Source organism: Schistocerca piceifrons, chromosome 3 (genome assembly GCF_021461385.2).
Source record: "Schistocerca piceifrons isolate TAMUIC-IGC-003096 chromosome 3, iqSchPice1.1, whole genome shotgun sequence".
NCBI lineage: Eukaryota > Metazoa > Arthropoda > Insecta > Orthoptera > Acrididae > Schistocerca > Schistocerca piceifrons.
In genome coordinates, this window is record NC_060140.1 from 722,552,827 (window position 1) to 722,567,766 (window position 14,940).

Consider the following 14,940-nt stretch of genomic DNA (forward strand, 5'->3'; position numbering starts at 1 on the left):
TACCCTAGCTTTGGCTACCATAGTTTCCAGTACTTCAAGTACCATGCATTTAACATTCTTTTCCTTTTCTCTATAATACCAAAGTGTTGACCGAAAGGCATATAACTCTGACCAGACACTAAAGACTTGAATTCAACAATTTCAAAGATAGCTGCAACATTGTACGATTTTTTTCTGTCCTTCACAGTTGTCGCACCACAAAATGAAGTCATACAGTATTCAGAATAGTACGATTGTATGAGCTCATACCAGACACAGGTTACAATAACTGCCTTCAGGCGCGTGGCACATTGTGTTCTCCGTTCCGCTACCGATGTAACATCCATTCCCGTACATCTATCGGATGTCTTGTGAACTAAAAGGAAAACTTTGTGGCAGTTCAAGGCTTTTCGAAGTTATTCGCCTTGGCACATACAACAGCTTCTATGAATAATCTGACATTGTACAATTTTGGCACTTTCAGCGTTTCCCGCTTCCGATCTTCAGTTCTTTGCACATTCGCTGAATTGTCATTCTCGTTGGACACTGTCTGCAGTGAAACCATTGTGCCTATTGTAACACCCCACCCGTTGCTTGTCCGTTTTTTGCGTGTGTTCGCCCCTGAAAAACAACTTACAGAGAAATTGAGAGTGGAACTGTACGCAAAATTGGATAGCGCTAGATTTAAATGTGGCCCTGTCACCCGTAATTAATCTGCAGTGGTAGCGTTGACGATGAATCACACCTGTTTTTACTTCCAAACATGAATGATCATGAACACTTAAAGTGTTCAATGACATCAAACACATACACAAAAATAAAATAACGCAAAAGGGTGAATTCAGGATCAACTACTGAAAGTAAAGGCTCTACTGAATCACAATAATTTTGTTATAACCTTAAGATCAATGCTGAATAAAACATAATGAACAATTTACAAATTATCCTCCTGACTGGCATTGATAATGAACTGTGTTAAAATTGGTTCAAAACGCGATCTCTTATAACTTGGCTGACAGACTGACATCGACACAAAACGTAAAATACGAAGAACCACTACAACCCAAAGTACCGTGAAACCTCTGTGGAAACAGAAATTCCACGTGATCCAACTATTTAACGTTACTCCTAACACAGGGCGAAGCGGGGGCGATCTCACCATAAAGTTCCTGTTGCAGCGGCGGTCTCCGACGCCGACAGCGCAGCTGTGCGGTAGGCGTGTGGCGTCTCGGAAAGTACACTCCTACACTACTCGGACAACAGACTGCTGTACATAAACTTCTCTATTTGCAACGATCTTCCTGGCAGCAAAGAGCTGGCGCGGATAACGTCCACTCAGAACGAAAGACCAAGACGGGAGACGACTTGGCTAACGTCCTCTCAGTACGAGAGCCAAGAAGAGAAGACCATTACCGAGAGTCCAGCAAGATCACTCTTCGCCTTTGTTTTCTCCCCTAAACTTTTACCGAGCGAATCACATCACTAGAAGCTTTCAAAATACCCAGTTTGCCAGTGCCGACCAATGTACGGCCTGGGAACAGAACTCTTTTCCACCATTATTTTATTTCTACAAAATTTCGCAAGTAAACTCCGCCCGCGCCGGCTGGGAAGAACCACAGCTGTGGGCAATAACACGTTTACTGGAAGTTTTCTCCCAAGAGACCACTCGAGATTTTCCCGGCAAGATTCCCCATCGTAGCGAACACAGATTCTTGCATTGAAAGTTTGTTATTCGGAACTCCTGGCCTGCCCCACTTGAGTTACTCGAAGGCGTAAAATTAGTGGGACATAGGCGAATGCACGCACTGGAAAGCCCGTCTAGCTATCCACTTCTTTGTTTTGGTAAACACCTGAACACCTGTAGCTGCACGTCCTTCAGAGGTTGGCAACCGCTGTGGCCTCTCTAAATGGATTACAGAAATCCCCCAGTTCACCTTCATACCGTTAGGCTGTGGCCTTCGGCGGCTAGGTGGGGAGGTAGCCGAACTCTGTCTCGCGTACTGCCTTTCCGCAAAATCTTATAATTACAAAATCGCGGAATTCTCGCGTGCCGATGCGTTTCCACATAGATTTCCTACACTGTAATTTAGAGTATTACTCCAACAAAACCTAAAGTACCATGTTAAATGGACTCATGTAAGGTGCAAGGCTGTTGCCACCTTACACTATAACTATACATTTCCCTTCACGTTCCTTCTGCATTATCGTAAAGAAGTAGCTATCTAGTTTCTCTTGGTTTCTGAAACACATTTTTTTCAAATTACCCAGCGCTCGACACGCGAGCGAGGCAGACGGAATGAAAGCTATATTTCCTCGGTGTAAGGTTGTTAAGTGTTCCGGTTTCAGATTAAAGAAATCGGTGTCCCGAAAATTACTTACGGGACGGCAGTTTGTCCCGGATTTCGGATTTATGAGAAATGTTCTCACACTACCTATTTTTCTCCAAATTTTTGCTTGAATCTGTCTTTCAACTCCAGCTGTTAAGCTAGATAACAAAAGTTTTCATTTTCACAGCTGGCTAAGTCTCTTAAGGAGTATTATTGCATGGTAACGCTGCTGGGTTTCCATTATAGTCCCTTTGCAGCAACGTGGTTCACCTTTTCTCGGTATGGATCGTATCTCGGTTAATTTGTTGCATGGTTAACTGTTTCAAGTGAAATCAAAATGCAAAAGAGGAAGTGTGCATACCAAGAAAAATATTAAGAGAATGATTCTTCAGAAAAAGAAGTGACTATAAAGTAGAATGTGTATTTTGTAAGTGTTATGTCTTCATTGCATAAGGGGAGGGAAGGATATTAAGAAGCACTTAGCTAGCGTGAAGCATAAATCACAGTTGTACGCCGCAAGAACTTCAAAAACATTGCTAGATTCCATTGTCCGTGCTTAATAATCTCTGTTCAATTCGAAATGAAACAACACATTCCTTTGCTGTAACAATCTGTGGTGTCGATAAGATTTCGTCTCTGTTGAAATTGTCTCTAAAGTCGCGAAGAAATTAGTATACTTTGTAAACTACTCGCTTTGTTTGCATCCTCTTGTCTTGAAACTGTCATCCTATCTCGCAACCAAAAATACCAATTCTACCTGACGAAATTCACTGCTCTTCGTAAACGTACACTTCCACCCAGGAACACATAAGCGAATGCAGGAAAGCGGACAGCAACAAAGTTGCAAAGCCATGCCAGCAGCAACATGAATAAAGTGCTTCCGAGTGAAGCTGATCGGCAAAACAATAAATGTGTTTCAAAATGGCTCTGAGCACTATGGGACTCAACTGCTGAGGTCATTAGTCCCCTAGAACTTAGAACTAGTTAAACCTAACTAACCTAAGGACATCACAAACATCCATGCCCGAGGCAGGATTCGAACCTGCGACCGTAGCGGTCTTGCGGTTCCAGACTGCAGCGCCTTTAACCGCACGGCCACTTCGGCCGGCTCAATAAATGTGCAAATGTACCTTTTGCTCTAAATCTTTTATTCAGCTACATCCCATACAGTCGTATGACAGTAATGTGGTGACTCCACAACTTTCTTCTCCTCTTCTTTTTGTAGTATGGTCACAGCCGCAACAGCTTCCCCCTCCTACATAGTGTGACTCACTGACTGAAGGGCAGCCGTTATCTGAGCTGCCTGAGCAAAGGAACTGCTTGCGTGAGCCTCTGCTCTCCTTGGATGAACGGTTCGCAGTCTACCGACTAAAAGGGACAATTTGTCTGCATTTTTCGTTTTTTAAATTTAAAAGAAATGTCCTGGTCTGTTCCGGTTTCTAATTACCTCCATTTTTAGTCAGTTTAAAAGAAAGATTCTGGTTCGTCAGACAGAAATTATGACAACACTACCTCGGTACCCCTTTTCCCTTTTATAACAGTATCGCGGTAGTGCAACACTCTGTTCCCTTCTTATTCGATGTGAGGCATAGCTGTATTTGGATATGATATTATGAAATTCTGCGTAAGACAGAATTACGTTTCACGTTGAAAACAGAGAAATCGTAAGTTCTAAATATTGAAATCACTCCGAAAATAGTAATCGGATTTTTGAGAGTGAAACGCAGCTGAATTCCTCTCTTGTAGAACTCCTACCAGTAAACATCCGATTCTTTCGAATCGAACTCCCAGGTATAAAACAGCTTCAAACGTCTGACTACTTTACAATTGAGTTAATGTATTACACTAAAAAAAAAAAAAAAAAAAAAAAAAAAAAGAGCACCCCGTCTTCAGGCCACGACTGGCCTACCGGGACCATCCGACAGCCGTGTCATCCTCAGTGGAGGATGTGGATAGCCCACCTCTCCCGGTCGTTATGATGGTATTCTTGACCGAAGCCGCTACTATTCGGTCGAGTAGCTCCTCAATTGGCATTACGAGGCCGAGAGCACCCCGAAAAATGGCAACAGCGCATGGCGGCCTGGATGGTCACCCATCCAAGTGCCGACCACACCCGACAGCGCTTAACTTCGGTGATCTCACGGGAACCGGTGTATCCGCTGCGACAAGGCAGGTGCCTTAATGTATTACACTGATGAACCAAAACATAATGACCACCTGCTTAATAGCTTGTTTGTCCGTCTTCGGAACGAAATACATCACTGATTCCGTGTATCAGGGATCCGACAATTTGTTAGTAGGTTTGTGGAGGTATGTGGCGTCAGATGTCTACGCAAAGATCGTGTAATTCGCAAATAACGTGCGGCTGATTTGCGTACGCGGCGATGGTGCCCAATAGCGACCTAGATGGTAGGATTTACATCAGACGAATTTGGTCACCGAGACAACTTGAGTTCGCTGTAATGCTCATCAAACTACTGTAGCACGGTTCTGGCTCCGAGACGCGCACAACCATACCGCTGAAAAATGGCATCGCCGTCGGGGAAGACGCCAAGCTTGAAGCGATAAAGGTGGTACGTGACTATCATCGTGTCTTCGATTACAACCACAGGTCCCATGCAAGCGCAGGAGAATGTCTCCCATAGCATAATACTGCTCTCACCAGTCTGCGTGCATGGCGCGCTGCACTTTTCGAGCCGCCGTTCACCTCGATGACGGCGTTTGTGGAAACGACCATCGACCTAGTGTAGCAGAAATGTGATTCACCATCGAATGCCGATGGTCCAATGCCCACTGCAGTCTTAATTGACGATGTCGTTGGATCAATATGTGAACGCGAAGGGGTGGTCTGCTGTGGAGCTCCATGTTCAACAATGTACGATGAACGCTGTGCTCCGAAACACTTGCGGGTGCACCAGTATTGTCCTTTCGGAAGAGATGCTACAGAATACCACCTGTCCCACTTTATAGAGCACACAAGCCTCCGAACCCCACGTTCTGTGAAGAGTTGTGGACGTCCAACCATTTAGCGCCTAGTGGTAGTTTCTCTGTCCTTCTACCCCTCCCCGTACATGCTCACGACAGTAGCACGTGAACATTCGACCAGCTTCGCCGTTTTCGAGATACCCGTTCGCAGGCTCTGTGTAATAATGATCTGCACTTTGTCAAAGTCACTTATCTCATGGATTCTCCATTTGTAGTCCGTGTCTTCGCTACGGTGATCCCCCATCCGTGTCTGCTCCGCTTACATACTTTTGTTACCGCGTCACGTGCCTGCAACACCACAAGGCGGCATCCGACGTTGCGGAGGGCAGTGGTCATGATGATTTGACTTATCATTGTATACACTTGCCTTTAAGCATTTTAGAGAGAAAAAGTTTAGGAAAGGTTTGACATTATGCCTAAAGTTTGTTGGAAGTCACCAAGTGTTCTCATTATGAACCGATGGATGAATATAAACTGGGTGCCGGGTGCCTACACATGTCCAATTCGCCGTGTGGCTGATCGTCCGTTGGATGTCCACTTCCGTGGCATCTTGCAAGAGTGGCCAGCTTCTTGGGCTAGGAAGGAGGCTGGAGCCGTGCGGGCAGTGTGTGAGAAACAGGACGGTGGGCAGTGGACCAGGTCTGGGAGCACACCGCGACGAAAACAACCGTTGTCGGAGTGGATAGGAGGAACTGCTCTGAGAACTACTAACCGATGCTGTGGGACGGCTGTTGGAGTCTTGTTGCCGCACTGGACTCACACCGGAGCGAAACAGATCGTGGAAGACGAATGGTTACTGTTTTATAAAGAGACATAGGCGGCGTGGGGTTTACGGTTTTAATTAGGGGTGGACTGTGAACTCCTATATACTCTGGCTATGGATGCCGGCTCCAGGTGTATTTATGTTGTGGGAGTCAAATGTTGGAATTGGTTATCATTCGTCCTGTGCCAGAAAGTACCACATTGCACCTTTTAAATTGACTGCAGAACGCAAGAGATAAAATTTCTAGTTGGTATGATGAGTGGCATCTAGCTCCAAATGTAAAAAAATGTAAGTTAATGCGGATGAGTAGGAAAAACAAAGCAATAATGTCCGCTTACAGCATTAGTAACGTCCTGTTTGATACATTTGCGTCATTTAACTATCTGGGTGTAACGTTGCAAAGCGATATGAAATGGAACGAGCATGCGAGGATTATGGTAGGAAAGATGAATGATCGACGTCGGTTTACTGTGAGAATTCTGGGAAAATGCGGTTCATCTGTAAAGAAGACTGCTTACAGAACGCTACTGCGACCTATTCTTGAGTACTGCTCTAGTGTTTGGGATCCGTACAAGGTCGGATTAAAGGAAGACATCGAAGCATTTCAGAGGCAGACTGCTAGATTTGTTACTGCTGGGTGTAACACTCCGGTTTATTCTACTGACTTATCCCGCTCGATCGGGATCTGATAGCAGCCCAAATAGATATTAATTAATGTGACCGTGTGCCTAATGGGGCTGGCAATCGGATTGGACTGCTACGGAGTTGTTACATTCCTTTTTGTCCTTCGCAAATACTGTAATAATGTACTGTTTGGTGGCAAGAAGAGCGACAAACACAGCTTCACTAAACAAAACCTATATTCTTATCAAAAACCACAAAGATAAGGAGACAGCCACTGCCTTCGTCAATACACTGTTAATAACGGCTAATCTCAGCACAGGCCCTTCCGTTATTCATTATCGTCACACGCAAATTTTAATCACTGTATCCAACACTGCAATCCAACACTGCAATCCAAATAATGCCGGCGCGGTAGACGCGTAATTACAAATATCGGCACAAAAATATCACTGAATCACACTAGTAATTATACTTTATCACTTTCCCGTATAATACTAACACAAAAGGGTTGAACCGCGGCGATGGGCACTCCCTTTGTCGGTAATTTCTATCAATTGCTGGCTTCTGCTCAGCTCTGCCCGCCTCGCGGGAACCCACAACACGCACTGACTTGACTCAACTCTCGCTCTCGCGACCCGACACACTAATCGATAGTTGCCCTGTCGACCTGTGTGAGTGCAAACCTAGTAGTAAGGGCCTGCGGACCCCTTACATGGGCCTGAACACGCAAATATTACGGAAATGCTTCGGGAACTCAAAAGGGAATCCCTGGAGAGAAGGCGACACTATTTCGAGGAACACTATTGAGAAAATTTAGAGACCCGGCATTTCAAGCTGACTGCAGAACGATTCTGTTGCCTCCAACATACACTGCACTCAAAGACCACGACGATAAGATAAAAGAAATTATGGCTCATTCGGAGGCATATAGACTGTCGTTTTTAATCGGTTTTATTTGAGAGTGGAACAGGAAGGGAAATGACTATTAGTGATACAGGGTACCCTTCGCCGCGCGCCTAAGGTAGATTGCGGAATATCGATGTAGATATAGATGGTGAGAGCACAGCAATAATCCGGGGTTAAAGTTTTCTAAGTGTGGGTAGCCTGCCGGTGGTATTTATTAGAAGGATGAACTGCACTTGATGATATGTGATGAATTCGTTTGCTTGATCGACTTCATTTGTAACCAAACTGCTTCATCACACAACGGCAAGTCCTCCGATCAAAGGAAAAACAAGTAACTTGTCGGTGCTTTAACTTGTAAACTACGTTTTGAGGCAATATGGCAAAGCGTTTGTTTGTGAGACTTGTCTATTGCAATCATAACAGACATTTACTTGTGAGAGTCCCTGTTATTGCATGATATTTACTCATATCTTATCTTTTGATAACAGCTTGATTAAGATTAAATTAATTAGCTCTTTTGATAAATAAATATTAAAATTCAGTGTTGTGTGTTACCTTTTGGATACGAGAGAGATGTTAAGATTAAATATAATTTTATGCTTTGATAAGAGAAAGATGTAGATCTGATGAGATTTTTGTCTTGCTGAGCTAGTAGTAGTGCTTCATTAACAGATTATGTTATAACTTTATCGTGTTCCTTTTAAAAGAACAGAAATTTTATGGAAAATTGTATTTCCTTAACTTAAGTAAAGTCTGGACATTAATCGCATTCAAGTGTTGCGTTTATTTGCTTGTGTTAAGAAGGATTTTACCTTCCAAGTTATGTTAAGAGAAACACTGTAGCATGATGGCATTCCTTGTGAATAAATTCACAGAATAAGGTTAAACCTGTGTGTGTGTGTGTGTGTGTGTGTGTGTGTGTGTGTGTGTGTGTGTGTCTGTGTGTGTCTGTGTCAGTCCAGTCCACCACGCATACTTGGATAATAATACGGATCTTTCTTCTTAATGCTATATCGGTTAAATGCATCTAGTTGTTTTCAGCTGGGTATTTTCTGCTCCATTATATACAAAAACTAGTTTTTCACGCGTCTCGATGTTCATAACGTTATGTCTACTGAACCATGTATCGTACAATGAAATAATTTTGCGCATCCGAATTTTTGTGCGAAACTCGGAGAGTTTTTAAATAAAACAGACATTATTAATAATCAACATCTATATTCTTCTTGTCTACATATTTATTGCTCAATATAGTCATCCTGACGACGAACACATTTATCCCAACGAGAGACCAGTTTGTTGATGTCGTCTCTGTTGACTGTCTGACTGCGTTGACGGAGACACAGCCACACTTCCAATTGCACCGCTTCATCATTATCATGTCTCTGGCACTATCTCCCTTATTTCGCGTCAATAAAAAACGAACTGCCCTTCTTTGTACTTTTTCGATGTCATCCGTCAGTCCTACCAGATGCGGATCCCACACCGCGCAGCAATAGTTCAGAACAGGGCGGACATGCGTGGTGTAAGCAGTCTTTATAGTAGACCTGTTGCACCTTCTAAGTGTTCTGACAATGAATCGCAGTCTTTGGTTTGCTCTATGTGATCGTTCCAACTTAGGGTAGTTGTAATTGTAATCCCTAAGTATTTAGTTGAATTTGCAGCCTTCAGACTTGTGTGACTTATCACGTGATCGAAATTTAGTGCGTTACTTTTAATACTCATGTGAATAACCTCACACTTAGCTGCATTCAGGGTCAATTGCCACTTTACGCACCATACAGATGTCTTATCTAAATCATTTTGCATTTCGTTTTTGTCGTCTGATGACTTTACAAGACGATAAATGACAGCATCATCTGCAAATAATTTAAGACGGCTACTCAGATTGTCTCCTATGTCGTTAATATAGATCAGGAAGAATAGGGCCTGTAATATTTCTTTGGGGAACGCCAGATATTACTTCTGTTTTACTAGATGACTTTCCGTCTGTTATTACGAACTGTGAACTTTCTGACAGGAAATCACGAATCCAGTCCCACAAATGACGCGATACTGTATAGGCACACAGTTCGGTTAGAGGATGATTGTGAGGAACGGTGTCTAAAGCATTCTGGAAATCTAAAAATATGGAATCAGTTTGACATCCCCTGTCGATAGGACTCATTACTTCATAGTATAAAGTGCTAGTTGTGTTTCGCAAGAACGATATTTTCTGAATCCGTGCTGACTATGTGTCAATAAATCATTTTCTTCGAGGTAGATCATAATGTTCGAACACAGTATATGTTCCAGAACCCTACTGCAAATTGATATTACTGATATGGGCTTCTAAATCAGCGGTTACTCCTACTTCCCCTTTTGGGTATTGGTGTGACTCGAGCAATTTTCCAGTCTTTAGGTACGGATATTTCTGTGAGCGAGCGGTTGTATATAATTGCTAAATATGGAGCTACTGTATCAGTATACCGTGTGAGGAACCTGACTGGTATACAATCTGGAACGGCGGCCTTGCCTTTATTAAGTGATTTAAGCTGCTTCGTTACACTGGGGATATCAACTTCTAGGGTTCTCATCTTGGCAGTTGTTCTTGATTGGAATTCAGGAATATTTAATTCGTCTTATATGGTGAAGGAGTTTCGGAAAACCGTGTTTAATATCTCTGCTTTAGTGGCACTGTCATCAGTGACTTCACCGTTGTTATCGCGCAGTGAAGGTATTGATTGCGTCTTTCCAGAATCTATTTGAGTTTTCTGCCAGATTTCGAGACAGAATTTCGTTGTGGAAATTATTAAATCATCTCGTATTGAAGTACGCACTATATTTCGAACTTCTGCAAAACTTTGTCAATCTTGGGGATTTTTCGTTCTTTTAAATTTGGCATGCTCTTTTCGCTGCTTCTGCAACAGCGATCTGATCAGTTTTGTGTACCATATGGGATCAGTACCATCACTTATTAATTTATGTGGTACATATTTCTCAATTGCCGTCGATACTATCTCTTAGAAATCATTCCACAACTTTTTTGCTCTTACATGATCAGATCGGAAGGAGTGAAGACTCTCTCTTAAAATACGTTAAGAGCATTTTTATCAGCTGTTTTAAATAGATATACTCGTACTTTGCGTTTCTTTTTGATGCTTCTAGGTGTTACGGTATTGAGCCTAGCAGCAACTGCCTTGTGGTCGCTAATCCCTGTATTCGTCACGATACTCACTATTTGTCCAGGATTATTTGTTGCTAAGAATGACAACTCAAGAGCGAAGTATACAACGACGGACCCAGGAAAGAACCTTGCGATACGCCAACATGGTCATGGAATACACAGTTCCCCAATTACGAGTGGAGACACACGACAGGCATCGCTGGAACGCCAGTGCCACACTTTGCTACAAAAGATCCACTGTCACGTGGAAACAAAGATTCGTGACTTGAAAAACAAAACCGAGCAACTCTCTAGGGCTTGGTGCTTCCGTAATGCTACCCACGAGAGACAGCTTCTGATGCATCTCTTTCATTTCTGTGCACCGCGTTAGCACTCGTAGACTGACACTTCTGGAAACAGGCGTACATGGAAATAGTTCTGCGATCACTCCATGTTCCACCAATCTCTAGACAAATGTCTTGTACGTTTGGAGCTCTGCTGCTTGTAGAGATTGTAAATATGTCATCTTATTAATTAATTGTTCGACAGAAGCTGCTTTGTTTCGTACACACATAAAAGAACAAAACCACACAGCTAGTGGCATGAAACACTGACTTATCTGTCCTACATATTTCCGAGAAAGGCAGTTTACTAAATATTTTGAAAGAAATAGAAATTTTCACATATTTAACGAAACATCCTGACGTTATTTCAAACGAACAGACCGATCTAAAAAACAAAAATATCGTCGAAAATTTCGTTAGTGTACCTTAATGAAAACACGTTTCTTTCTTCTTCTAAATAGAACGCATTAGAAATAGCATTATATACATTTTGTGATGTATAGTAAATATAATCTTTGCATGTACAGCAATTGCCAATGACAACTACATATATTTCGTAAAAAATTCCTTATGCTGCTTACATATATGTATACACAAATCACGTATTAAATGAACTTTACGAACTATTGTCATTGGAATAATCTAGATAACGTTACATACAAGGGAAGTCGAATTACAATGAACTGAAAAACCGCAGATATGTAAACTCTGCAATATACACTGTACGTAATTTATTATAAGGAATATTTGTGTTTTGTGTAATGTGTAATACAGACACCGCTGATGATGGGCAACGTTCGAAATTAGTCCGGTGAAATAAAATACTACGACAAAGCAGCTTTTGTAGAACTGTTAATTAATAAGATGACATATTTACAATATCTGCACGCTTCCAGTAGCTCTTCAAAACGGCATTGAAATTAGCGTCCATTCTTGCGGCGACGACAGATGGCTCCTGGTTGATGAACTGATTCGCCAATCCGCTCACCAGCTTTGGTGGTGCTGAGGCGGCAGCGCTCCTCTTCCACGTCCTCGCAGACACGGGATCGATGGCGGCTCGTAACGCTGGCCAGATAGGAGGCGCGGGTCGTGGGTCTTTTACTGCCGCGATGTGGCCGGGTCCGAAGGGGGCCATCACCCGGTCCGCAGTTTCTCGAGAACGAACCGGCAAAGGCGGCGCTCTCGGCCTCGGCTTCGCTGCCTGTCACGTTATCCAGCTTTTGCGTCGAAGCAGCATTTGGAGTTCACCAACTTCGGTTATGTTCCAGTGCAAACGATAACCGTGTTTCTGCCCTCATGAGTTTTGTTCTTATTTTTCTTTACTTATGGCTAATGCTTATAGTTCCTGAACTTTAAAAGCAACATTCCATCTCTTCGCTGCCGGCAGCTAGTTGTCAAACTACAGTCTTTTCTCTTGCAGATGATAAACGAGTATTCATTGGACAAATATATTATACTAGAAATGACATGTGATTACATTTTCACGTAATTTGGGTGCATAGACCCTGAGAAATCAGTACAAAGAACAACCACCTCTGGCCGTAATAACGGCTTTGATACACCTGGGCATTGACTCAAACAGAGCTTGGATGGCGTGTACAGGTACAGCTGCCCATGCAGCTTCAATACGATACCACAGTTCAGCAAGAGCAATGACTGGCGTATTGTGACGAGCCAGTTGCTCGGCCACCATTGACCAGACGTTTTCAGTTGGTGAGAGATCTGGAGAATGTGCTGGCCAGGGCAGCAGTCGAACATTTTCTGTATCCAGAAAGGCCCGTACAGGACGTGCAACATGCGGTCGTGCATTATCCTGCTGAAATGTAGGGTTTCGCAGGGATCGAATGAAGGGTAGAGCCACAGGTCGTAACACACCTGAAATGTAGCGTCCACTGTTCAAAGTGCCGTCAATGCGAACAAAAGATGACCGAGACGTGTAACCAATAGCGCCCCATATCATCACGCCGGGTGATAGCCAGTATGGCGATGACGAATACACGCTTCCAATGTACGTTCACCGCGATGTCGCCAAACACGGATGCGACCATCATGATGCTGTAAACAGAACCTGGATTCATCCGAAAAAATGACGTTTTGCCATTCGTGCACACAGGTTCGTCGTTGAGTACACCATCGCAGGCGCTCCTGTCTGTAATGCAGCGTCAAGGGTAACCGCAGCCATGGTCTCCGAACTGATAGTCCATACTGCTGCAAACGTCGTCGAACTGTTCGTGCAGATGGTTGTTGTCTTGCAAATGTCCCCATCTGTTGACTCAGGGATCGAGAAGTGGCTGGACGATCCGTTACAGCCATGCGGATAAGATGCCTGTCACCTGGACTGCTAGTGATACGAGGCCGTTGGGATCCAGCACGGCGTTCCGTATTACCCTCCTGAATCCACCGACTCCATATTCTGGTAACAGTCATTGGATCTCGACCAGCGCGAGCAGCAATGTCGCGATACTATAAACCGCAATCGCGATAGGCTACAATCCGACCTTTATCAACCTCGGAAACGTGATGGTACGCATTTCTTCTCCTTACACGAGGCATCACAACGACGTTTCACCAGGCAATGCCGGTCAACTGCTGTTTGTGTATGAGAAATCGGTTGGAAACTTCCCTCGTGTCAGCAGGTTGTAGGTGTCACCACCGGCGCCAACCTTGTGTGAATGCTCTGAAAAGCTAGTCATTTGCATATCACAGCATCTTTATTTTTCTCGTCAGGTATCTTTTACAAATGGTAGATGCAGACATTTTTCTCCCGAGGGATGTTCAGCTAAGCGTCAGAGAGGCATCCTGATATTTTTGTTTAAAATTTCCTTAAAGGGCATGGTGTTAAGTCATCTTGCTGTGGACTACATTAACTGTCAACCTGTTGAAGCACTTTATGTTAGTAGATGCGCAAAGAAAGTGTTATCCAACTGAGCAACGAGAAGATAAGGGGCAGTCGCATTAAAATGAGACAGAAGGAAAAAAGTACATGGAGCGTCCAATAAGTAATGCTACACATATTTTTCTGAAAACACGAAGGTTTTGTTCCATTTTTCAGTACACCATATTACTTCCCACTCTTTTGTCTCAATACATTATTTTCAACATAATCACCGATCAACGCGACAGCCTTACACCATCTTACTGGGAGAGCCTGTATCCCCGCAGAATACCACTCCACTGTTCGATGTCGGAACCAACGTCTTATTTCATTAATAATTTCCCGATCATCCAAGTACTGTTTCACGCGTCGTGCATTCTCCAGTGACCAGATGGATGGAAGTGAAAAGGTGCGCCGGCCAGTGTGGCCGAGCGGTTCTAGGCGCTTCAGTCTGGAACCACGCGACCGCTAGGGTCGCAGGTTCGAATCCTGCCTCGGGCATGGATGTGTGTGATGTCATTATGTTAGTTAGGTTTAAGTAGTTCAAAGTTCTAGGGGACTGATTGCCTCAGAAGTTAAGTGCCATAGTGCTCAGAGCCATTTGGACCATCAAAAGGTGCAAGATCCAGGCTGTACGGTGAACGAGCAAGAACAGTCCAATAAAGTACTGTGAGCTCCTCTTGGGTGCGCTGGCTTGTGTGAAGCCTTGCGTTGTCACTGAGTAAGAGAGGTTCGTTTGCGTTTTTGTGATCGAACACGATGAAGTCGACTCTTCTATTTCCTGAGGCTATCACAATACCTTCAGAGTTGATCGTTTCACGATGAGGGAGGACATCGAACAGATTAACCCCTTCAGAGTCCCAGAAGACCGTAGCCATGACTTTACTGGCGGAGGGTGTGGCTTTCAACCTTTTCTTCGGAGGACAGGTGGTGTCGTGTCACTCTGTGGATTGCTGTTTTGTTTCCAGTTCGATGTCATGAACCCATGTTTC